The sequence below is a fragment of the Hyperolius riggenbachi genome, chromosome 12 (genome assembly GCF_040937935.1).
Source record: "Hyperolius riggenbachi isolate aHypRig1 chromosome 12, aHypRig1.pri, whole genome shotgun sequence".
Classification (NCBI taxonomy): Eukaryota; Metazoa; Chordata; class Amphibia; order Anura; family Hyperoliidae; genus Hyperolius; species Hyperolius riggenbachi.
This window is the reverse complement of record NC_090657.1, coordinates 24,184,334-24,209,957: the sequence shown is the minus strand read 5'-3', so window position 1 is coordinate 24,209,957 and position 25,624 is coordinate 24,184,334. Positions and strand designations below refer to the sequence as shown.

The following is a 25,624-nucleotide window of genomic DNA, read 5'->3' as shown; positions in this document are numbered from 1 at the left end:
CAGCAAAGAGGGGCCCAGGAGAACATATTGAATAGAATGGTATGCTTTTTATTGTAAGAATTGTAGAGTACAGAGTCTCTTTAAGAAAAAAAAAAGCTTCAATATAATGTGTTCAAGGGAATTAAAATCATGTACTTTTCGTCACCCAGTCTATGCCTGTCACTTTGCAATTTCACCATTCGACATTGCATTCAAAATAAATGTGACAGCAGACCCTACTGTTAAGAAAATTAGTAGTCTGCAGTAGCTCTGAGGAGAGTCACATGACTGGTTGAAAACTAAAAGTTCCCAGAAATTAAAGGACCACCATTGTGAAAAATTGTAATGTATGCGTACACATACTTATTAGAAGTAAATTTTTGCAGCGTAAAATGCACCATAAATTACTATTATATATTGCTTAAAGAAAAACTCCGACCAAGAATTGAACTTTATCCCAATCAGTAGCTGATACCCCTTTTACATGAGAAATCTTTTCCTTTTCACAAACAGACCATCAGGGGGAGCTGTATGCCTGATATTGTGGTGAAACCCCTCCCACAAGAAGCTCTGAGTACCGAGGTACTTCTGGCAGTTTCCTGTCTCTTAACCCTGTTGCATTGTGGGAAATAGCGGTTTGCAGCGGTTTCCAACTGCCAAAACAGCAAGCAGCAGCTACATCACCTGTCAGCAGTAAAAATGTCACCATGTAATACATGTCAGAGTATAAATCAGGGATTTAAAATATTTTACAATGGGCAAACTCTGACTAAATCATTTATACAATATTGTAAAAATGAAGCACTTTTTTTATTACATTATTTTCACTGGAGTTCCTCTTTAAGGTATTCATACACTAATCTGTTTTCCTATTCAACTCCATGACGATTGGATTCATCTGCTTGGAATAGCTTCCCACAAAATGCAAAATCAATTGAATTTCAAATCAAAGTATTGATTGGACAGCAGCAGCAGAAGGAGGATCCACAAAACACAGCGGGATAGATCAAAGCTGTATTACTTTATTGGAAAAACCACATGCAACAACATGAAAAAGCCACAGGAACAACTGACACGTATCGGGCTCAGAGTTCGCCCTTAGTCATAGTTGATTGATTGGATAGGAGGGAAACTCTAGGTCAATCTGGAGTGGAGTGGTAGTCTATCAATAGCCCATAGCATTGCAGTATAAGGCCTGGAATCCACTACAAGTTGCAAATGGCAATCGCTGGCGTTTTGAATTAGCGATTTGTAAGATTTCATGAGCGTTTTCTGGCAATTTTGGTAGAGATTTTAAAAAGTGTAAGCGTTTTGCCAGAGATTGTGATTGCGATTTCAACTCTGAATGGTCATTTTATTTTTTTTTACAGTTACCAATTTTGTGTGCGATTTTAAATGAATGCAGTGTGTAGCAATTCCTAAGTGATTTGCCAGCGCTTCAACACTTTACACTGAAGCGCAACCGCTCCCAAAATGCTTAATGTCCTGCGATAGCGATTTGGCTAATCGCAATTGCTACAGTGGAATTTGTCACATCCATTTTCATTGGCAGAGCATTTAGAAAAATCGCTAGCGATTTAAAGCAATGCTTAAACACACACCAAAAAAAAACGCTCTAGTGGGTTCCAGGCTTAACATTGCCAATCAAACCATTGTAGATTCCCTGCTGGAATCTATTGAAAAATTGATGTACTGTGTGTAGTGTGAAACTATTCCTTTTTGAGTCAATTCCTATCAGAGAGTAATCGATTGGCAGGTGGCTATCTATAGGTGTAGGGCCTTAACTGTCATTATAGATTAACTTTAAAGAAAGTTGTGAGAGGCCTGTGGAGCAGCCATTGCCGATCTCCTCTTAAAATGCTATTTGGTTGTAATGCTAATCTATGCTTACAGTACTTGAATTACTCACTAGGAACAAATAATCGCATAAGGATAGTCAGAGAGTGCAAGGGCATATATGCTGAATTCTTGTTAGTATCGAGCGATTCAGAATAAATTGTGACAAGACGTCCAATATTACAGCCAGAGTTCCAATGGCTGCTTCCTTATTTCTATCCTGAATGGTTTGCTTGACATTAAGATGACCCGCTGATATTGGTCGTATTTAGGAAATTATTGATTACTCTCCAAATGAGTACTGACCAAGAGGAAGCCTGGCACAACACTATCTTGGTTCCCATTTGCAAGTATTGCCCTCAGCGATGGATCTAACACGCTGTAGGGGAGCATCACTAAGCAGCTGCCCCCAGCAATGCCTGAATAGACAAGACTCTAAGGCCCCCTGCTACTGGCTATCGGCACAAGTGATGTTTCATCAGGAGCTTAAAAAAAAACGCAGCTTTGAAACGCGCAAAGAGGAAGAACCAAGTGACGCTAAGGAAGATGGGGACGTAACAGCTGTGTGGCAAGCTACTGATGCTCCCCTACAGCATGTTCGTTCAATCGGTCGCTAGTGCTTGCAAATGGGGAGATAATATGCCAAATAATGTGAGTGTTTGTGTGTTACAAACCTTAAAATTACATTACACTTAAAATTGCATTACTACCGGTACCCAAAACTAAATTTAAGATGCACTGTTTCTGCCAATGAGGATCTTTACCTGTGTGATAATCTACTGTATATTCCTGCGTCATTGATGCCGGGTGATACGCCCTATCCTGTTACCTCCTCTCAGATCTCCCTGCTGAGGGAGCGCAATCTATTCTTCCATACCGCTCTGAACAGGTAGACAAGGAGAGCTGACTAGTCTACTTAAAGAGACACTGAAGCGAAAAAAAAAATATGATATAGTTAATTGGTTGTGTACTATGAATAATTACTAGAAGATTAGCAGCAAAGAAAATATTCTCATACTTTTATTTTCAGGTATATAGTGTTTTTTCTAACATTGCATCATTCTATAATATGTGCAGATTACACAACACTCAGCATTCAAAATGATTCTTTCAGAGCAGTCTGTGAAGTAATGACCTCTCCTCTAGCAGAGGATAAGTAAATAGTCCAGGAACAGTTGAGATAATAAAAGTCAGATAACAGCCCTCTCCACGACTAACTTAGTCGGAGAACTTAATGGCTTGTTTGCATAGAGATAACAACTGGAGTTTCTCAACTCTTCCTGTACTGGAAACAATTACACTGATGTATCTGTTCTTGATATTATGATTTGTATGTGTAGCACAGCTAAGAAATAAAACATTATCATTTTTTTTTGCTTCAGTGTCTCTTTAAGGAGAGTTGACCAATGCAACAAGTCAATTGACTATATACTGTTATATACTGGGTAACACATACAAATGCAGCACCAGTATCTGTTCTTACACAGCACCAGTACATGATTTTTTTATTTTTATTTTAATTTGGTGTGCTTTGGAAGAGGGGTAGTTTTATACGGTGAGTATATCCCAAACTCTATATTTTAACTGGAAATGTTGGGGGGGGTCGTCTTATACGCCCAGTCTTATACTCCGGAATATACGGTAGCTTTGTTTTCTAATCAAATGCATGTGCACGTTTTCATCTGATTGTGTGTTGTAGCCTACTCTAGGAGTCTGGCTAGTCTAACTACTTTACCCCCAGCGGTACAGATTTCTCCGTCCCTTTTTCCGCCCTGTTACCACCAAGGGACGGAGAAATCTGTACCTGATGCCGCTCCCGCTCGCTCGTCCGCGCTCGTGCACGCCGATGCCCGCTCGCCCGGAGATCAATGAACGGGAAAAACCTTTCCCGTTCGTTGATCTAAGCCTCCCGCAATGATCAGCTGCTTCTACGAGAAGCAGCGCGATCATTGTGAAAAAAAAACACGTTTCACAGCCTCCCTGAACTTCCTACAAGCGTACTTCCTGTACGCTTGCAGGTCGCATAAACAAAAACTTACTGTAGCCATCTTGTGGCCAAGTAGTAAAACTACACCCTAAAGCATTTTTCACATACAAATAAATTCGTTTTACACAATAAATTAACTCGTTACCTCCCACACTCCCCAATTTTATTTTTTTTTGTAATTAAAAAAAATAAAAAATTACAATTAAAAAAAAAAAAATACATAAAATGTTACCTTAGGGACTGAACTTTTTAAATATTTATGTCAAGAGGGTACAACACTGTTACTTTATAAAGTATGGGCTTGTAATTAGGGATGGACGCAAAACTGAAAAAAAATGCACCTTTATTTCCAATTAAAATATTGGCGCCAAACATTGTGATAGGGACATAATTTAAACGGTTTTATAACCGGGACAAATGGGCAAATAAATTTCATAGGTTTTAATTACAGTAGTATGCATTATTTAATAACTATAAAGGCCGAAAACTGGAAAATATTACATTTTTCTCACATTTTTTCCTATTTTTCTATTAAAACACATTTAGAATGAAATAATTCTTGGCATAATGTCCCACCTATAGAAAGCCTAAGTGGTGGCGAAAACAACAAGATATAGTTCATTTTATTGTGATAAGTAATGATAAAGATATAGACGAATGAATGGAAGGAGCGCTGAAAGGTGAAAATTGCTCTGGTGCTCAAGGGGTAAAACCCCTCAGTGGTGAAGTGGTTAATGTTTCTTGTTCATGTTTACTATTGCAAAATGCTTTTACTTTTCCCTATGATCTTTCAATAAAGAGATTTAAAAAAAAATTACTACATTTCATATGCGCTATCCCAACAATATCCTGCGCCCAAACTATCTGTTTTGTGCACCCTATTCCCGAGCTATCCCAACAATATCCTGCGCCCAAACTATCTGTTTTGTGCACCCTATTCCCGAGCTATCCCAACAATATCCTGCGCCCAAACTATCTGTTTTGTGCACCCTATTCTTCCGAGCTATCCCAACAATATCCTGCGCCCAAACTATCTGTTTTGTACACCCTTTTTAATGGGTTGTGAGGGGTTTTGTATTAGCAATGGAAAATAAAGTGTATTTGTATAGTAGACAGTGGTGTATCGATTTTGCATTCTACATTTCATATGCAAGTTAAAAACATTTATGCTGCAAAAAGTGGACCTTTAAAGTGGACCTGAGCTCATGCACAGAAATGCACCCTGTATGTATTTAGAGTTTGAAGCCAGTCTAATTCCCACTCATCTGTTACTAATCACAAACGTAATTTGATCTTTAAGCTGTGTCAGCTGGTTGCTTCTGCAGAGCAAATAATTTGTAAACACAAGTTGTTTAACCTTATGCCTGCTTCCATGAAAAAAGGATGTAGACGCACAGCAATTTATTGCACGATTTGTTTTGCTGTAACAAAGTAATGTTTTTTTAAATGTTATTATGCTGTTGCTTATATTTTAGATCAGTATTGATATTCGTATCGCTATTATCTTGCCTCTGACGAAGCGGGCATTTAGCCTGCTAAACGACTGTCAGGCCATAACCTTGTATGGATGTCAGAATGCTGGAAATTAATTGAAAAGGTGATCAAGCTGCTATTGTGGTCGGTGCCCGGATTCTGCTCAATTTACTACTCCACGCTTATATTTTAGAGCAGAGAGGAAGTTCTGAGTTCAGGTCCACTTTACCAGGAACACACAAAGAACGCAAGACTGGGAGTTGCTAAGTGTTGTATTTAAATCACAATTTAGGTATACATTATACTGTAATCGCTGGGGTTAGTCACTCAATTCCCAACTTTTTGAGAGCTTGTAGGGAATAGGAAACCCTCCTTCACACAGGTCTATGCCACTCTTCAAATACATTCTTCTGAACTATGGCCAGAAACCAACAGACATCAATTCCGAAACGGAATACTATGGGGAGAAGCTCCGTGCCTACAAATCACAACACAGAACATGCTCATTCTAAAATGCAACATAATAGTTTAAACTGAAAAATACAAGTCTAATCCATAGAGAGGGCTACAATCTAGCCCTACAGGTAGCATACACGGGACACCAATATGCATATAATATGTAACGTTAACAGACTAGAGGTTATAAATGATAAATTGTATAATAAACTGATCAAATATTAATGGAAAATTAATAAATTAAGAAAATAATGCATAAACTCATTAACAATTCATATACCAGGGAATCAGTTCACACGCTAATAAATTTATTATGGAAAACAGCAGTAATATAGTCATAATTAATGAGCGTCGTCCCCCCAAAAGTAAGATTTCTAGTGCTAGTCAAATGAATGAAGATTCCAAACTCTGCTTTAACCTGTTTAAACCATTTTCTTGAATGAGGTGGGGGTTGGGGGGGGGGGGGGGGGGGGGGGGTGTTACAACACCAAATTTTCACCACGATGGAATAGGCATCTACTGAGCGTGAATCATTTGCTCCCAGGATGCACAGCAAGGCCCAGCAGTCAATGAGAAGAGATTCCACCACAGGCAGATATTGAGAGGGCTGCAGGGGGAGAGGAGGGGTTTGTCACTCCACCTTGCATTGACTGTGTGATAGGAGCTACAGGCAGACAAGGAGATCAGTGTATGCTTCAGGGATAAATAGCTGTAGTTAGGTCTGTTTTACCAACTTACAACTAAAGGTGGCCATACACCAATAGATTTGCAGAAGATTCGACCATCAGATTTCTGTCAGATGCCTGTCAAGTCGAATCTGACCGGAATCTTTCTGATGTGTGCCACACACTAGGAACAGAATTCCAATAGATTTCAGAATAAATTCTATTGGAAATGGATCTAAATGCATTATAGGACCATTAGATTGAATGCAACTCCATGGGCCATCGATCTGCTGCCAGCAACAGATCGAACTGGATTTTCCATTCTGTCAGGCAGATAAATCGATTGGAATCTATTGAAATTGGTCACAAATTGATAGATGATTTGATAAAATCTATTTCAGATCGATTCTATAGGATCAATCAATTGATAGCTGAAATCGACCAGTGTATTGGCCCCTTAAAGGATACCTTAAGTGACATGTGACATGATGAGATATGTGTAAGTACAGTGCCTAGCACACCAGTAACTATGCTGTGTTCCTTGTTTTCTTTCTTCTCCTGAAAGAGTTAAATATAAGTAAGTGGCTGACTCAGTCCTGACTCACACAGGAAGTCACTACAGTGCGACCCTCACTGATAAGAAATTCCCCTTTTTATCTCTTTCCTGCCCTCATAAGCCATTTTCTGCTAGGAAAGTGTATTATAGTTGGAATTTCTCATCAGGGAGGGTCACACTGTAGTCACTTCCTGACTGAGTCAGCACTGAGTCAGCAACTCACATACCTGATATTTAACTCTTTCAGGCAGAGAAAGAAAAAAAGGAACACAGCATAGTTATTTGTGTGCTAGGCACTGTACATACACATGTCTATCTCATGTTGCATGTCACCTCGGGTATCCTTTAAGATTTATCGGGTAGATGTGCTGTGCAGAACAGTTATAGATTTGCATAGGTTAGAACGGTGTGTGCTTAGTTACAAGTTACAGCAAGGCAACTACATTTTCAAGCAAAATACAAAACAATTCCCTACAAACCTCCATGCATTACAAAGTTGTCCAACACTAAAGCAGCTCATCTCCTTGCTTTGCTCCCCCCCCCCCCCCCCCCCCCCTCATTTTATCTGGAGCACAGATGTACTGATCGGGAACCAGGCTAGGTGTGCCTTTACATGGGCGACAGACAGACATTTGAGACAATGAAATAGAAGAAAATAGTCCTACCTGCACAACACCACTCACTGCAGATGGAGGTCGGATCTGTTTAGTACACCTAACCGCAGACTGTTGCCAATGCTAAAAAAAAAAAAAAAAGGGAGGGAAAAAAAGTTGTAAATTATGCCGTCTACAAAAGTAATTTTATTAATACAAAGAAAATTTCATCAGTGACATGCAAACTGCACTAGAATAATTTTACTGACTGTAGATTATTGATTGGAATTGCTTATATTTTACAATATTCAATAGTACAATATTTATGAATGATTAAGTCAAGGTTTGCCCATTTTAAAATCTTACTTCATCTAGATTCACATTATTAAGTGTATTGCAGATGGCGACATTTCTATTGCTGGCACGGTGCATCACTATGGAATGTATGTATGTTGTGAGCAGAAACACTCGGCCCCCAGAGTGCACTGGGAGGAGACGGCTATGTGACATCATAGCCTAGGCTAAACACCACAGGGAGGAAAGGGTTACAAACCAATGTATTGGTATAGGAAGTAGTTAGGATGCTGAAAACTGATCAATTAAACATAAAAATGGGGATCCTAAATAACTTATTACATTTTTCTATACCCCTAAAGTAAGACATCCTCTGAGAATAGGCCCTAGCAGGAATTCGTAGCATGCTTGAAATATAAGACATCCCCCGGATGTAAGCCCTAGGGGCAGCCCACATGACACCAGCAAGTCACGCTCAATACAAAGCCTGGATACAGGAGAGCTGCAGTATAATGCGAGTTGTAGAAATTTGTGTTTTTGTTGGAGCCAGCCCTCCTCATCTGTCATGATAAGCATCAGCAGCACTTCACCTCTTCACCTTTTCCCAGGACACACAGCTTATCCTATCATAGCTCTCGGGGGCATGGCAGAGTTCTCTGCCTGCAAGAAAACGACTAATGCTGGGCATACACAGCGCAATTATTCCTTATCAATCGAGCCGCTGATGGCTCGATTGATAATTTCCGACAGGTCCGATGAACCCGCTCGACCCCCGCAAGCGGACAATAGTGGGGAATCGAGCAGAAGATAAGGAGCGCCCGCGGGGACGAGCGGGAATCGATCCGGACGGTGGCGGGGGCGCGGTGGGGGTCGATCCGGCGGCTAATCGAGCCGCCGGGTCGACACGTGTATTTCCAGCATTACCTACATGATCAGCAGAATCAATTTCTTGTGAGAGCCAATATCTGCAAACCACAAGCTCTGTGCATGCTGCTTGTGTTTCAGCATGGCATGAAGTATATACATTTTGTATAGGAAAACTACCAGTGTTTCCCCTCAAAATAAGACATCCTCTGAAAATAAGCCCTAGCACATCTTTTGGAGCAAAAATTAATATAAGACTGTCTTATTTTCAGGGAAACACGGTATGTTGCTGCAGTGTATCTTTAAAAATATTATACAACTAGAAATAAAAATAAAGTTTGGCTCAAGTAAGTTTTGCTTGAAACAAATTACATAAGAAACGTGTGACTGGTTTCCACATCTTCTACTAGCTCCAGTGCCAAGAAAAATCAATTTGTATGGAATAGACTCAGAACAATGTTTTATAAACACATTTTCACTTGTGGTTATTGCAAAGTAATCCTTCCCTTTCTGTCCCAAATGAGTTTTTTCGTGGCTCTGTGCAAGGTGACAGAAGCCAGGCGATTATAGGAATGAGGTGAAATACACAGGAAGGAGATGCTGAGAATGAAGAAATGCTCAGGGAGTCCGCTATAAGCCTGGAAATCAGAGAGCTACTTGTGAGGAGTGTTTCAGAAAGTAGACTTCTCAGAAAATCTCACTCATATGCTGCTGCTTGACGTGGCAAGATACAGAAAGATGATCTTCAAAATGCAAATAGAGATGTTGAAGTATGATCCAATATTCTAGGATTTTCCTTTCTAACCCATGGAAGGTGCCTGTAGTCTGCATGGACTTTACAGTTCGTGTCTTTACACAGCAGAGTTATTGCAAGCGCCCGAGAACCAGTAGACCACATTTTCCCCTTTTTTGCATGCCAGAGTAAAAGTCGACTTGTAAGTGGCCGACGTTCCATGTTGCTTTGTGTCCTCTGTGTTTGTGTCCTGTTTTTCTCCCCTCTGGTCGGGTCTTTTCCCCTTACCCAATGATAAGTGTGCAGTGGGGAACATGACTGAATGTAATAGCATAGCTACCTAGTCTGGTTTCTCCCATCAATGTTCTCTCTTCAGCGGCTGCCGACATGATTTCTGTGTGCCTCTGTTGACTCAATTTGACTGTACTCTACACTGCTGATATGAAGGTTCGAATAAAGAAACTGAGTGGAGCCAAATCAACATGTGCGGTTAGGCTTTAAGACCTAATGGCAAGAAAGGACCTACAGAGAGCTGCGCAATTTTTTTAGGAGGAGAGGAGGGGATGGAGGTACAGAAGCCCACTGGGGTTTATCGGCAAATGGAAGTTCGGGACAGTGATGACTCAGGGGCCTTGGGAGCAGCACTGCTTATATTAGAAAGGAGGGAGGAAGATACAGGCACTCTGGGTGAGATGCTCAATATTTCACCCATCGACTTGTAAATGGGAGGGAGGTGTGCCCAAATCTGAAGTAGTGGCTGGATAGTGTACTGGTTTAGGACACGGCCTTTGACATGGGAGACCAGGGTTCAAATCCTGGCTAGACTCCCTAACACAGTAGGGTGGCCTCTTGAGCACATCCCAGTGGCTGCAGCTTTTGAGTGCTTTGAGTCCAACAGGAGAAAAGAGCTATACAAATGTTCGGATTTAAGATAACCCGAGGTGGGTTCTAAGAAAGCGAAATAGCACACAGAGGCTGGGTCTGCATATAATGCCCAGCCTCCGTTGCTATACTGATCCCCTCACAGGCCCCCTTGCACTCTACTCCCCCCCCCCCCCCCATAAATCATATGCCGAGCTGTCGACATGCAGCCGGCTGTTTACCTTCCATCTGTCACTCTCGCTGCTCCCCCGCCTCCTCCATAGCGCCGGTCCCTGCCTGGGTCCCTTCCCTCCCTGCTGATTGGAGGGAAGGGACGTGAGCGGGGACTGGATCTATGGAGGCTGGGGAGTGGCGAGAGTGACAGATGGAAGGTAAATAGCCAGCTGCGACACGCTGTGTGTTGACAGCTCGGCGTATGATTTATGGGGGGGTAAGCAGAGCGCGCGGGGGGGGGGGGGGCTGTGGGGGAAACTGTATAGCAACAGACGCTGGGCAGTACATGCAGACCCAGCCTCTGTGTGCAATTAGCGTTCTTAGAACCCACCTCGGGTTCTCTTTAAATTATTATGAAGTAAGAACAAAACTTGGAGCTGATTTGGGACTCCAAGCTGTATATACATTACAAGTAAATTTGCAATACACTGATCATCTAATGGAGACCAATGAACGCATTAACAAAATGGGACAAGAACTGTAGCTGATTGGTTTGAGCATGTGTCTCATATCTGTACAAGCACTACCTGTACTAGACCTCCATAATCAGCTGCATTTAATCCTTTATGCTGACTGTTATTGTGTTACCCAGTAGCTAAGGGTTTCCAACTCCTTTTCCCTCCTGCATGCTTCTCAGTTCACACTTGGTCAGCTGGGGAAGTAGCAAACTGAACTGCTCTGAAGGTTTGCTGCAGTGTTAGCTGCACTAGGGAGCAAATGCATGGAGTTCTATTGGATAATTGGTAATTCATCCACTCTGGAAAAATATGTGCGTCTGTGCATAGGGGGAAACACATCGGACCAACTCACTAAAAATGGACAAGTGTGAATGAGTCCACAGGAAACGTGGAGCTTGATTTGCATGTCCACTGGTCCGTTGCCTTCATCTCTGGGAAACAGTCCTGCAGCAGACCAAACTGAAGGGAGCCTAAAACAATACCTGCATCTTTGTGGGCCAGTGCACACCAAAAACCGCTAGAGGATCCACAAATGCTAGCAGTTTTTGGAAGCTGTTTCTCAGAGCAATTCTAGGCATGTTTAGAGAGATTTTCTAAACATGCCTAGCGGTTTTTGGAGCATTTTGTGCAGCAGATTTTATATTTTCTTACAGTAGGCTTTAACTGAACAGCTTCTGTAACAAAAATGCTTGGAATACCGCTCTGATCGAGCGTTTTACAGAGCCGTTTTCCAATTTCCTATCCTTAACATTAAGGCAGACTAACATTAGCCAAGCTGTTTTCAGCCTGCAAGCGTTTTAAACTCCCTGGCGGTAAGCCAGACGTACGTTCGGGCTACACGCCGGAGAGGATCACATGGCCTTCAGTTGTTTTTTTATAAAATTTTAATAAAATGCTTAAGCACTTTGCTAGCTAACGAGGCCCCCCAAGTCCCTCCAGTCCCCACCGATCGCCTCCGTTATACATACCCCACAGGGATCTGGCGATGGCGCAGCCTCCCAATCAGCTCCAGGCTTCGCTATGGCGAGGATCGGGACTGCGCATGACGTTATGATGTCATGTCCGATCGTCGCCATAGCGACAGCTGAAGGGTGAATATGCGTCTCTCGCAGGATCGCAGACGGGTAAATATTGCCGGCGGCGATTGGGGGGGGGGGGAATCAGAGCAGTGTCGGGGGACTTGGGGGCCACAGTTAGCTAGCAAAGTGCTAGCTTAAGCATTTTATTCAAATTTTATTGTAAAAAATGCTTCCGCGGACGCAACATCTGAAACTGCATACCGCCAGGGAGGTTAAAAACGCTCAGAACCGCTCTCGGTGTGCGCCCTGTGAACGGCTAGAGGGTTATTGCTAACTGATTTAGAAAGACATTTCATTATTGTTCTTGTACCAATATATCCAATTTATTAATAAGCGCTGAACCATATGTTAGTTAAGTACAGGAGTGGGGGGGGGGGATGTTATTGTAAGCCTATTAGGTTTACAATAACATCCTCAAAAAACGTTGCCTTTCTTTTAAACTGCCATGATTATAGATGGCTAGTCTACACATCGATCTGCAATTTGAGGTTTTTAAAACAATATTTTTCTATTCCAGTTTTTAACCAGCTGTGCAATTCCAAAACGTTTGCCATTAACCCTTAGCCGACTGCTCCATGCCAATTGGCGTGAACACGGCAGCAGCCCCAGGAGCGCTCCACGCCGATTGTCGTGAATGGCCTTCTATGGGGCTAGCAGGAGATCTTGCACGCTACGGCGTGTGCATCCCTGCTTGAAAGGTGGAGCCCGGCTCCGCCTTCAGTCTCCCAGCGTCGCGATCGCCGCTCACGTCTAATTACCGTGTACAGCGCTGTGATCTAATGCAGTGCTGTTCCCTCTGTTGCTGCGGAAGTGATCCACTTTCATAAGCAGCCGATCACGCTGATTGGCTGGCAGGGGGAGGGAGAGTTATAAAGTTATCTTAAAAAATAGGGAAACATTAACAAAATAAAGAAATAAAAAAAAAAAAAAAAAAAAAACACAGAACACTCTGGGTGCAATCAGACCCCACGAACAGAGCGCTCGGTTGGTGGGGAGAAAAGGGGAGGGGGTCACTTGTGTGCTGAATTGCGCAGCCCTGCAGCTAGGCCTTAAAGTTGCAGTGGCCAATTTCAAGAAAAATGGCCTGGTCTTTAGGGGGGGTTACTGCGGTCCTCAAGTGGTTAAAATAACCACAAAACTGCACTAGACAGGAGACTTTGCTACTCAACTTCCACAACTGAACTAAAAACAACTCTTACAAGCACATGTCCAGTGTCTGTTGGAATGTTTATCCCCATAAAAAAAAGTAATCAACTTGAAATAAGATCTTCTATGAATCCTATCATCATAAGGAGGGAAACTGAAAAGCACTGCGCTTTTAGCAACCACAGAGGAATTTCCCTCTGATTACGTTTGTTAGCTGTGAAACTATGCAAAGTAAAAGTGTAAAAAGTAAGGCCTGAACCACTCCACGGAGAGTTTTTCCGTTTTAGTACATGCTTCCACTGACTTGCATTAAACAAGCAACAAAATAAGCGAAATCACTATAAAAAAAAAAAATTGATACAGTGATTTCAATGCAAGTGAATAGGAGAGTGTTTTTATAAACTAAAACGAGTGTTTTTTATAAATGAAAAAGCGTTCTGCGGTATGGCTCAGCTCTAAAACGGAGATGCACGCACTGGTTACTTACACTGCCTGCTAAGATCACAATATGATACCTTTATCAGAAAATGTCTTTTTTATTGCAACCCATTACAAAAATGGGAGGTTGAAGAAGGGCTTTAAAAATAATTGGTCATGCAACCCAAATGGGACCCACCTGTTTAAAAGCATCCTCTGCAGACAAGCCACTGCCCTGTAAAATTGTTCAGACTGCAAGGAGGTCAGTGTTCTCCCCAGGCTGTTTAGCCGGGTACTCCACCCAGCTAGTTTTGGTCAGCACCCGGCTGTTATCAGCTCACATTCTCCTAAGCTGTAAGCAGAGTTGTGCACAGAAGCACCGGCCCTGCATTCTCTCATCACGCCCCACCCGGCTACTTTTTCTTACCACCCAGCTACATTTTCATGCCACCCGGCTGGAAAAAAATTCTGGGGAGAACACTGGAGGTGATGCAAATGCATAGCTACCCTAGGAGGTTACCCTGCAGTTCTGAGAACCTGTGCTGCAGGAAATGGCAATAACAATGGAGCAATGGCATATGTGGTCAACAGAAGAGCCAGGCACCTCTGCTATTGCTCCATTGTTATTGCCTGATGAAGCGGGATCAAACCTGCGAAACGCGTTGCATATTTAGAGTTCATAAATAAAATATATTGACTGTCTTTACTACAGTCGTGTGTCTACTTGGAGGAGTTAAGTCCACCACTACCTCCTCTATTTACCAAGAATTTGTTTTTTAAGCTCATTTAGCTTCCTTTTATCCTTTTGGCGCCTCTGTTCTCCTGCATAACATTATACTAATGTTCGGATTCATCTGTTCGGATCATCATCATCTGCAGTATAGTAAAACAATCACAAGATTTCACTGTGTGTAAATGATGTGATCTTTAGGAGATTGTCATTTCCTGTATTAATTCTCTATGTTCCTCTCTGTTCTAAGTAGGCTGCATTTCCTAAAGGTGCATGATTTAATATCTGCATGTTTTTCTTCAGTCAAGAGTTCTAACTTGTTATACTGGGTGCCTATCTGTGTGTACAGAACACTCTGCTCCATCAAGTATAACATGACAGAAGGTCTCCCAGATATTTTAACTAATGCTAAGACATTAGAAAGTCTGAAGTTGCCCAACAAAGTTTTGTTACTCCAATCCTACTGTAACACCAAAACAACATAAAAGAAGAAGGGGTGCCATTTAAAATATTTTCTTTAATAGAACAAACCTACACCACAGAAAGAGACTTGCTATTCTTGTTATCGAAATACCATCTATGCAACATGAATGTGAGGTGTCTGCACAATAGTCTATTCCTAGCTCACACCTTGCGCTAATGGATTTATACTGCTCTTTACAATACGGATGCGGACTCAACAAGTTCTCGGCACTTACCAGCACATTCTGTTCTACAGCACACTGGCATTAACAGCAGACTAGAGCATTCATTCTGTAGTCTACACTACATCAAGTGTGTGTGTGCTTCTAAATGTGGTCCACACCACAATGGCAGTTCTCAGAATTCAGGACAAGAGATGAAAAATGAAAAGAAAGAGAAAGCGCTACTGGAACCTTTATCTAGAGTAACTATTTATTCTTAGGTGTCTGCATTATACTTAGCTAGGATAATAAATAGGATTCAGTGAAATGATGTAAAATGTTGATGGTGGAACGGTGCACACAAGTGAAATATTGCCACCCCACTGAAAGCCTTGCGACATACCAATCATGTGCTGTCAAATGCTCTGTATAGAGTACCAAAAATGGCCTCGTATTCAAAGCGATTGAGAGTTGCAGCCACTAAGGGAGTGTTCTGTAGTCCGCCAGGCACATGACTGAGGTCTTTTCAGGTCTTCCATTGTGCAATTATCAGCATTACCATTACACACGTCCACTTTTTTTTCCAGCAAAGTGCAGCATTGACCCAATCACTATAGTGAATGGGATCAGCAGCGCAGATGGCGGGCGATTGCGCATGTTGCTTTCCGTTTACACAGCAATCTGGGCTTGACGGTGTGAACGAAGCCTCAATAAAAAGCTCAAAACACTGTTCTTTTGAGAGACAGGAGAACAACTTGTCAGTTAAAGATGCTGAAATAAGAATGGTCCCATCCACAGAGAAACATGACCTTTTTGTTTAAGGGGGTGGGAGGGTGGGTAGATCGGCTTTTGCAAGCAGGAATTGAACCTCAGCTGCCATAATTTAAACTGGGTCTAAAGGACCAACACAAAATAGAAAAAAAAAATTGCAGTATATAACGCTAGCTATAACAAGATTAAAAGCAATAGTTTCTGCCCGCTAGGATCCTCTAAGCTTGACTTTAGAGTTCAGCAGGGGGTTCCTTCCTATAAAGACATAAGAAAAAAAAAAATACACGCACGCACGCGCACACACACATAGGCCTGGTGCACACCAGAGGAGTTTTTCTCAGCGTTTTGAGTTTTTAAATCTGCTGCTAATGTTATCCTATGTGTCTGTGCACACTGGAGCAATGAGGTTTTGTAAAAAAAACCCATAGCATTACATTGGGAAGAGCTTTTAGAGGTTTCAAAAGCTCTTCCCAATGTAATGCTATGGGGTTTTTTACAAAACCTCATTGCTCCAGTGTGCACAGACACATAGGATAACATTAGCAGCAGATTTAAAAACTCAAAACGCTCAGAAAAACTCCTCTGGTGTGCACCAGGCCATACTGAGGAGGGAATGCACTGACAAAGTTCCACCCCTTTTTATGTGTAGACTCATAGCTGCTACACAAGAGAGCAGTACTGCAACATGTATGTGGGGGAAATGTATGGGAAGCTTAGCATGCCACACTGGATAGCAATCTTGCCTTGCAGCATGGGTTTCCAGTTGAAATCTGATCCAAGACACTATTTGCATGGAGTTTGCATGGGTTGGACATAGGCACTCGTTTCTCCCATATTTCAAAAACATCCTGATAGTTCCAAAGGTTCAAACAAAGATTTGCATATTCAGTGATGTATTGTGGGACACCTGATATGCTCACTACAACCTGAATAATCTCAAATACCTAATGCTTTAAGATGGCAAAATCTGTTTTACACAGATTAGTTTGTAGGACAGTAAGGGCCCATTTACACATAAAGAAAACCTGTAATGAGAAAAACCTCCCCTGGGGGGTACTCACCTGGGGTGGGGGAAGCCTCCGGATCCTAATGAGGCTTCCCTCGTCCTCCTCAGTCCCACAGCAGAAGAGTTAAAAGCTCCCCAAACAGCGGGGATGTAAATATTTACCTTCCCGGCTCCAGCGCAGGCGCAGTATCGCCAATCGCTGTCGGGCCGCTCTACTGCGCAGGCGCAAGTCTCCCCTCTCCACCGCCCCCCCCCCACCCCCCAACCCCTGCGGAGATATTACCAAAATGATGCCCCGTCACATTGACCACGCAACAGAATGGAGGGCAACAGATGGAAAGCTGATGCCTTTAAAAACAGTTTTTACACAGATCCGTTTTTCATCTGTGCAAATGTGAACCAGGCCTAAAGTGAAAGCGAAATCGAGGGAAACATAGTTTAGTAGTTGACAGGGTGATAAGAGATCAGAAGGTCTTTTGGACCCGTTACACATATTAAGTTTCCTCAAGTAAGTGAAGACATCTCTGACAGGCTTTGATTGCAACCTCACATTTCCTGTCCTCCAAACCACTATTTTGATACTAAAGCTTAATGGAGGTTCCAGGAACAAGTGTGAGTAGAGATCTCCAATGGGGACAAACAACAATGCTTTCCGCACTACCCAAAGTGGACCAAAATCCTGGACTTGGGCCATAAAGCTGATTGATGGAAAGGAATTTTCTACACCATCAAATCTCATACATCTGTAGCAAAGAGGTAGAAAAAAAAAGAATTGTGAGATTTTCTAAGAGCTACGGGTGTTGAAGTTTTAGACTCCACTCCACAGTCAGAGAAATAATAAATACTGTAAATTGACAAAAATAAAAACCCTCTTAAACAATTTGTTCGTTAATTAGCCGAATTACGGTAATCATCAACCCAAAGCGTATAATAAAAAGGAGTAAGGGAATTGGCAGTTAATGGTCTTTGATGTTTGAATAATAAATACAGTAATGAAGAGCTGCCTGACTTATTACAGGGGTGGCATTATTGCCGTGTTGGTATAATGAGAGGAGTTTGGGTAATTTTAAGCTACTTCATTATTAACTGACTTTTCAACTGTGAAACAGCATGGTGGTGGATGAGCGGTTGCTGCTGCAGCTCATCTTCCGAAATTACAGTTTTGGGTTCACTACCCATCAGAGGCAGAGATTGTGATCACTTGATTAGGATGGCCAGTTTTGTGGGTGGTAGGGACAGGAGAAAGCTATTGAGCGTTCACACCTAAACACCTCAATGTGAATTCACACTTTCAATTCCAAAAAAAGACGTTGAAAGCCACCCACTTGTCTACCGCCCAAAAAACTGAAATACATTATACTGTATCAGTCATGAATGCAGCAGCTAGACTCATCCATCTTTCCCACCGCTCTGCTTCCACTTCTCCCCTCTGCAAAGCCCTACACTGGCTCCCGATCAGCTTCAAGATCAGTTTTAAGGTTTTGTGCCTTAACTACAAACAAACCTGCCCAACCTACATTTCTGAGCTTGTCAACAGATATATACCTGCCCGTCCCCTCCAGTCCTCCAATGATCTTCCCACGCATTTCTCATTCCCATGCACACTTACAAGACTTCTCAAAACTGTCCCCACCCTATGGAACTCCCTTCCACTCCCCCTCAGACTCGATCCTTACTTCAACACCTTCAAGCAAGCCCTCAAAACATTTCTGTAAAATAGCCTACCCCACATCTACCACACTCTAATCACTCTTTCCACAGTCCTACCTTATGTGTCCCCTACCCTTCAGATTGTAAGCCTTGGCAGGGCCTCCCCCCTCCCTTAGTGTGTTCCTTAATTTTACTACCCCAGCAATGACACCCTTCTCATGCACTAACTCGGACTTGTTTTGCCGGGTCTCTGTAAACCGCATTTTATACCCTGATTGCATGTATAACCTTGTGCTATGTTGTATAACCGTTCGCTACCTCTCTGTCAGTCACCCCTTGTTGCAATGTATGTATCCCTATTTATTGTCCAGCGCTGCGTAATATGTTGGCGCTTTATAAATACAATAAATAATAAAATATTATATGTTAACTGTAGCAAGCGTGCTAATTAGATGTTCTTGTACGGTCGTTTAGGAAATTATCACAAGCAGGAAAAGAAACCTTTCTGCATTAGAACATCGAGATGACAGCCTCAATAGCTACAGCTACCTAAATTTACTTCAGACAATCATAAAAGGCAGTTTCCGGTGACTAATATTCAGGTAGTCTTCTGTTCCATGGAGAGGAGGGGGAGGACGACGTGCCAGAGGGACCCGGCTGTGGGAATGTGTAAGTAAATTCCTGTAGCTACAATAGTTGGGCGAGTGAGATTTGCCCTGTTGGACCACTGGAGGGGAGACCAATGATATCAAGGTACAGATGTAAAATAAAGATTTTCACTTCGTTTCAAGTTTACAACATCCGATGAGAGCCCTATTTTGAGGATTCCAAAAAAAGCTTCCCTTACAGCAGCAATGGGGCAAACTTCACCTGTACATTTGCACTGCAGTCATTTTAATACCATATGAAAGGCTGCTGTGTCACAACATTATTATGAGCCTATAAAGTATGTATTAAATGTGTTTGAAAAGCAGCTCCCGTGTTTAGTTCCCATTTGACACATTATATTGCCTTGTGTTTTTCACACATTTTTCATGCTATTGCAAACCAAATAGAAGCACTTCTGCTATTGGAAACGGCCTCTATTGAAACCTGTACACCCTTAACCTAAAGACTACCATCCGCAATTCGTTTCTCAAAAGTATAAAGGGGGCTATATTTTTATCAATATTTTTTCATGTTTATATCTGGTTGATTCAATAACTCTGGTCTTGAGGTCAGGGATCATCGCTCTACCAGTTGTAATGGGAACTACAATACTAATCTTAGACTATAAATACTAAAAATTACTAGAAGGCACTCTGGTGGGAATTAACATATTTAAAAGGTTAAAAAGACAAGACACAAAACGTTCATCTTGCACTTTTCTCCTGGCAGGCTCAAAAGCAGCCACTCTGGGAGCACTCAGTAGGCAGTAGCAGTGTTTGGGGGTCTTACCCAAAGTTATCTTACTGAACAGGTGCTGGCTTACTAAACAGGAAGAGACACGATTCAAATCCTGGTCTCCAGTGTCAGAGGCAGAGCCCTTAAAGGAATCCTTTAATGTAAAAGAAAAAAAGTTTCACTTACCACTTCGTACTGCGACAGGAGCGCGAATGAGGACACGTGCGGCATGGTTGCAAGGTAACTAAAGAAACTGAGCCGCGGTAGGGGACCAGAGGATTGTAAAGTACCAGTGGAGGCACAGGACTGCTGCAGGGGGCTGGCAGAAGCCCCACATTCAGCACACCTCAATATCCAATGTTCTCCTGTTTTTTTCCAATGGTGTGGCAGGAAACGTAGCCAGGTGGAGCAGGACAGGGCAATGCAAGGCTGACTCTTCCATACGGGCAACCTGGGCAATTGCCAAGAACCCCAGAGCCATTTGACAGGGGACAAAGAAATCGCACAGTATACGCACTACACACACAGAAGCAATCACACACTAAACACATTGCACAGTAGGCTTTTCTCAGACATAGGAAAAGCTTACCCTGGCGTAGCAGTAGCACGTGGAGGCGGGGCCAGCTATGACTGCAGTAAATAGGAGGATGAGAGGCACATGCTAGCAACTCTCTGCAAGTGTGCCAGCAGCAGAAAGAGTGAGGAAGATCCTCTGTCGTACCTGTGTAGAGGATGATACCTGAATTACATGATTTAGCTTTGCAGCACTGTCGGACGGTTCTGATAGGAGGGAAGTGAGGAGGAGAGCCGATGACAGCTGGGCGATCAACAGAAACTAGTTGGGCTGACACACTGCTATACTGAGTGGTGCCAGCAGTACTCAGGGGTATGATGAATATCAGTCAGATGTCTAATAGTGTCTGGTAGACTTTAGGCTAGTTGTGACAAATCATTAGCCTATCAGTATTTACTGGGTTGTTAGGCCCGGTTCACATTAGCGTTCCAGGTCCGGCTTCCCCAGACCCGGAATGCTCCGTACACAGCGGATGGTGAATGAATACATTGTTAATGTATCCATTCACACTCGTGCACCGTCCGGATCTGATCCGGGAACGCAGCTCCGGGACGGTCCGGCTTTTTTTCCAACATGCGCTATTTTTCAGTCCGTCCCGGTGCGGCTGCGGACCTGGGCCGGATCCTGACCCTTCGCATGCGGCCATGCTGTGCAATGAGAAACGGATGTTTCTCATCACACTGGCAATAGGACCGGATGCTTCCAGCACCGGTCCTATGCCACTTGGGGGCCCGGACTACACGCCGGTATCCCCCATGCTTGCGGTGCCTTTCTTGCACTGCAATGTATCTAGTTCCGGCTACTTTATTGTAGCCGGAACTGATACATGCATCCGGCGCAACTTGTGGCCACCGCAGAGACCCGTACGGTCTCTTTGCGGCCCCCGGACCCCCGGACACTTGCGGACTCGAACCGCAAGTGTGAATGGGGCCTTAGAGTAGGACTACTGAAATGCCAGTTAGTAAAGGGCATGTGTTTATAATCTTTAATTTGAACACGTGCTTTTATTTAAAGGGGCATTATGGCGAAAAATTTTAAAATTTAAAATCTGTGCAAACATCTACAAATAAGAAGTACGGTTCTTCCAGAGTAAAAATCAGCCATAAATTACTTTTCTCCTATGTTGCCGTCACTTACAGTAGGTAGTAGAAATCTGACAGAAGTGACAGGTTTTGGTCTAGTCCATCTCTTCATAGGGGATTCTTAAGTATTTCTTTATTTTCAAAAGCACTTAGTGAATGGCAGTTGCTCTGTCCAACTGCCAAAAAATGTGTAGCGAGCAGGGAGGCTGCCCAGCATCATTGTTTAAATCCTTTTTAGGGAATATCTACCATATTTTTCGGACTACAAGACGCACTTTTTCTCCCCCAAAAGTGGGGAGAAAAAGTTACTGCGTCTTATAGTCTGAATGTAACAGTGTATCTGTCTGGGCGCTTGCGTTTGCGTGTTCCTGTGCGCCTGTATTAATCTTCCAGCTTGTCCCCAGAGCAGCAGCGGGATCAGTGTTAACATCTACCTGGCCGATAGCAGCAGCCGCAGGTGCGTCTTATAGTCCGGAGCGTCTTATAGTCCGAAAAATACTGTATATAGAGAATAAATGCCTTACTGAGAATCTCCTATGAAGAGATGGACTAGTCCAAAACCTGTCGCTTCGGTCAGATTTCTACTGCCTACTGTAAGTGACAGCAACATAGGAGAAAAGTAATTTATGGCTCATTTTACTCTGGAAGAAAAACCGTACTTCTTGTCTGTCTGTTTGCACATATTTTACAATTTTTCGCCATAGTGCCCCTTTAATGCCGACTCATGCATCGCATCCATTCATGAAAAGCATGAATAGCAGTGGGTGTGGGGTAAGTTTTACAGATATAACCTTAGAGCTGCTTAAAGTTCATTATATGATAGCGCAGTGGCAGACACAAGGTTAATGGACGGGATAATCCAAGGCTTATATTTAATAAATGTGACATTTATTTCCTACACTTCTTTGTACTCCTATCAATGCCCTTTCCCCACTGTGCAGTTTTCACTTCGCGGACAGTGGTCTAACTAAAGGTTACCACCCAGTGTGCAAATTAATTACGCCTAGTATCATTATGTGTTACTCCGGCAGGAAGGAAGATGCACACGTCTCTGAGACCGGAACACAGCGCAAGCCAGAGGTTATTATTAAACACTGGCAGGTAAAGCGGAACAACATTATACATGCAGCCATGGTGAGTAACCCAGCGCACCTCTCATTACACCGCGAATGAGAACATGAATGCATCCAATAAATCTCAATGGATTCAGCTTTATCACCTGCAAAGAGCTCTGGCTAGAATGTGCATTGTATATTCCTCACCTGCAGGTTTCCTGTACAGCACTATCAAGAAACAAGCTACGAGATATCAACCTTTGTGATTTTAACCACTTAGGTACCAGCAGCCTCTGCCGCCTTAAGGACCAGAGGCTGCTGGTACGCTAGAACGCAGCATACCGACGAATCAACGCAATAATCAGTCACTCCCGCCGGTCACGCCGCTCTTTCCCGGCCGCAGGCTGCCCTCTCTGCCGTCTCTATGACGGTAGAGCACTGTGAGCCGGGCAGGAGCCGCTTTCTACCCGCCGCAGGCTGCCCTCTCTGCCGTCTCTATGACGGTAGAGCACTGTGAGCCGGGCAGAAGCCGCTTTCTACCCGCCGCAGGCTGCCCTCTCTGCCGTCTATGACGGTAGAGCACTGTGAGCCGGGCAGGAGCCGCTTTCAATGGCTCCTGACCCTGTCACTCAATGTAAGCCAATGGGATTGGCTTATAGTAATGACAGGGCCAGGAGCCAATGAAAACGGCTCCTCCTCGGCTCACAGCGCTCTACCGTCATAGAGACAGCAGGGCAGCACATTGCGGCGGGTAGAAAGCGGCGAGAACGGCGGGAACATGCGGTGAATGGGACGTAGAGTTTACGTCCGGTCAGAACCGCAGAGTCACCCGCCCGACGTAGATTTGTACTGCGTCGGTCCCTAATTGGTTAAGGACCGCAGTCTTTTTACCCCTAAAGGACCAGACACTTTTTCCATTCAGAGCACTGCAGCTTTAACGGTTTATTGCTCGGTCATACAACCTACCACCTAAATTAATTTTCCCTCCTTTTCTTGTCACTAATACAGCTTTCTTTTGGTGCTATTTGATTGCTGCTGTGATTTTTAGTGTTTATTAGATTCATCAAAACATCATGAATTTTGTCAAAAAAATTATTTTTTTAACTTTGTGACATTTTTCAAATAAAGTAAAATTTCTATATACATTTTTGTCCAAATTTATTGTGCTACACATCTTTGATAAAAAAAAAATCCAATAAGTGTATATTTATTGGTTTGGGTAAAAGTTATAGCGTTTACAAACTATGGTGCCAAAAGTGAATTTTCCCATTTTGAAGCATCTCTGACTTTTCTGAACACCTGTCATGTTTCATGAGGTGCTAAAATTCCAGGATAGTATAAATAGTATTCACTAAGAGGCATGGTGAGTTCATAGAGGATTTTATTTTTTGTCACAAGTTAGCAGAAAATAACACTGACGAAAAAAATTAAAAAAAAAAAAAAAAGTTTCTATTTCTGCTAACTTGTGACAAAAAAATTAAATCTGCCACGGACTCACCATGCCCCTTTCTGAATACCTTGGGGTGTCTACTTTCCAAAATGGGGTCATTTGTGGGGTGTTCACTGTCCTGGCATTTTGGGGGTGCTAAATTGTAAGCACCCCTGTAAAGCCTTAAAGTGAACCTCCAGACTAAAAATCGACTCCGCAGCACTGAAAAGGCCTGGTGTGTAACAGTTTCACAGCATCAGAACTTTGTTTCTCTTATACAAGCCTCATTTTTAGCTGCACAGAAGAAAACTGCCCGGGCAGTTTTCCCCTTATGCTGTGCAAAGCATGATGGGACTTCTGATGATGTTGTTCTCATTCTGCTGTTTTGGTGCAATTTTTTTTTTTTACATTTTGAATTTGACATTTGAAGCCTAGTGTGTGCAGCTGGGAGGGGTTATCAGGACACAGGACAGTTGGAACGGTCTCCTGCTCCCTGTCACCTCCTTTCAACCAAAAAGATGGCTGCCCCCATGACAAAGATGGCAGCCCCCATGAATCAAACATTTGCCTGTTCTTTTTAAACAGGGTGGGTAAAAGATTATATTACCTATCTATTCTAATTAACATAACTAATGTAACTTAATAACAGTATGTTTGTTTAGGCTGAAGTACCCCTTTAAGGTGCTCTTAGGACTTTGGGCCCCTTAGCGCACCTAGGCTACAAAAAGGGGTCACGTGGTATCGCCGTACTCAGGAAAAGTAGTATAATGTGTTTTGGGGTGTATTGTTACACATACACATGCTGGGTGGGAGAAATATCTCTGTAAATGGACAATTGTGTGTAATAAAATAAAAAAATTGTCATTTACAGAGATATTTCTCCCACCCAGCATGGGTATGTGTAAAAATACACCCCAAAACACATTATACTACTTCCCCTTGAGTGCAGCGATACCACATGTGACACTTTTTTGCAGCCTAGGTGCGCTAAGGGGCCCAACGTCCTATTCACAGATTATTTTGAGGCATTTGGTTTCTAGACTACTCCTCACGCTTTAGGGCCCCTGAAATGCCAGGGCAGTACAGGAACCCCACAAGTGACCCCATTTTAGAAAGAAGACACCCCAAGGTATTCTGTGTCTTCTTTCTAAAATGGGGTCACTTGGTGGGGTTCCTATACTGCCCTGGCATTTTAGGGGCCCTAAACCGTGAGTAGTCTGGAAACCAAATGCCTGTTCAGGGGTATAAGCTTCTGCAAATTTTGATGACAGGTGGTCTATGAGGGGCCGAATTTTGTGGAACCGGTCATAAGCAGGATGGCCTCTTAGATGACATGTTGTATTGGCACTGAAGTGCAGGAAGCGCAGGATGTTCTCAAATCGTGACCTGGACATGGCAGCAGAGAACATGGGCATGTGATGTATTGGGTGCGTAGACCAATAAGACCACAATATATTCTTTTTGACTAGACCCATGTTAAGGAGAAGGCGCCAAAAAAATGTTACGTTTGGAAACGGAGTGGTTTCCACCGAAAAGGCTGGGCATGAGGGGTGCAGTGGGCGATCAGAGGGCAGGATCAGTGTGTGCTTACCAGGGGGGCTGCCTCCTGCCCTGGTGGTCCCTCGATCACTGGGACCACCAGGGCAGGAGGCAGCCTGTATAATACGCTTTGTATACATTACAAAGCGTA

The 25,624-nt window shown here is 43.0% G+C and overlaps 1 protein-coding gene across 6 annotated transcripts in view; it reads right to left on the bottom strand.

Moving 5' to 3' along the window:
- TANC2 (tetratricopeptide repeat, ankyrin repeat and coiled-coil containing 2) overlaps positions 1-25,624 on the bottom strand; it is an 897,702-nt gene that overhangs the window by 770,556 nt on the left and 101,522 nt on the right. For 5 of the 6 annotated variants that reach the window (XM_068263006.1, XM_068263004.1, XM_068263008.1 and 2 more), the window contains exon 2: positions 7,618-7,689. The gene's annotated coding sequence lies outside the window, so the exon portion shown is untranslated. Of the gene's footprint in view, positions 1-2,579; positions 2,743-7,617; positions 7,690-25,624 lie in introns of all 6 variants that reach the window. The other variant, XM_068263005.1, reaches the window with a different exon arrangement.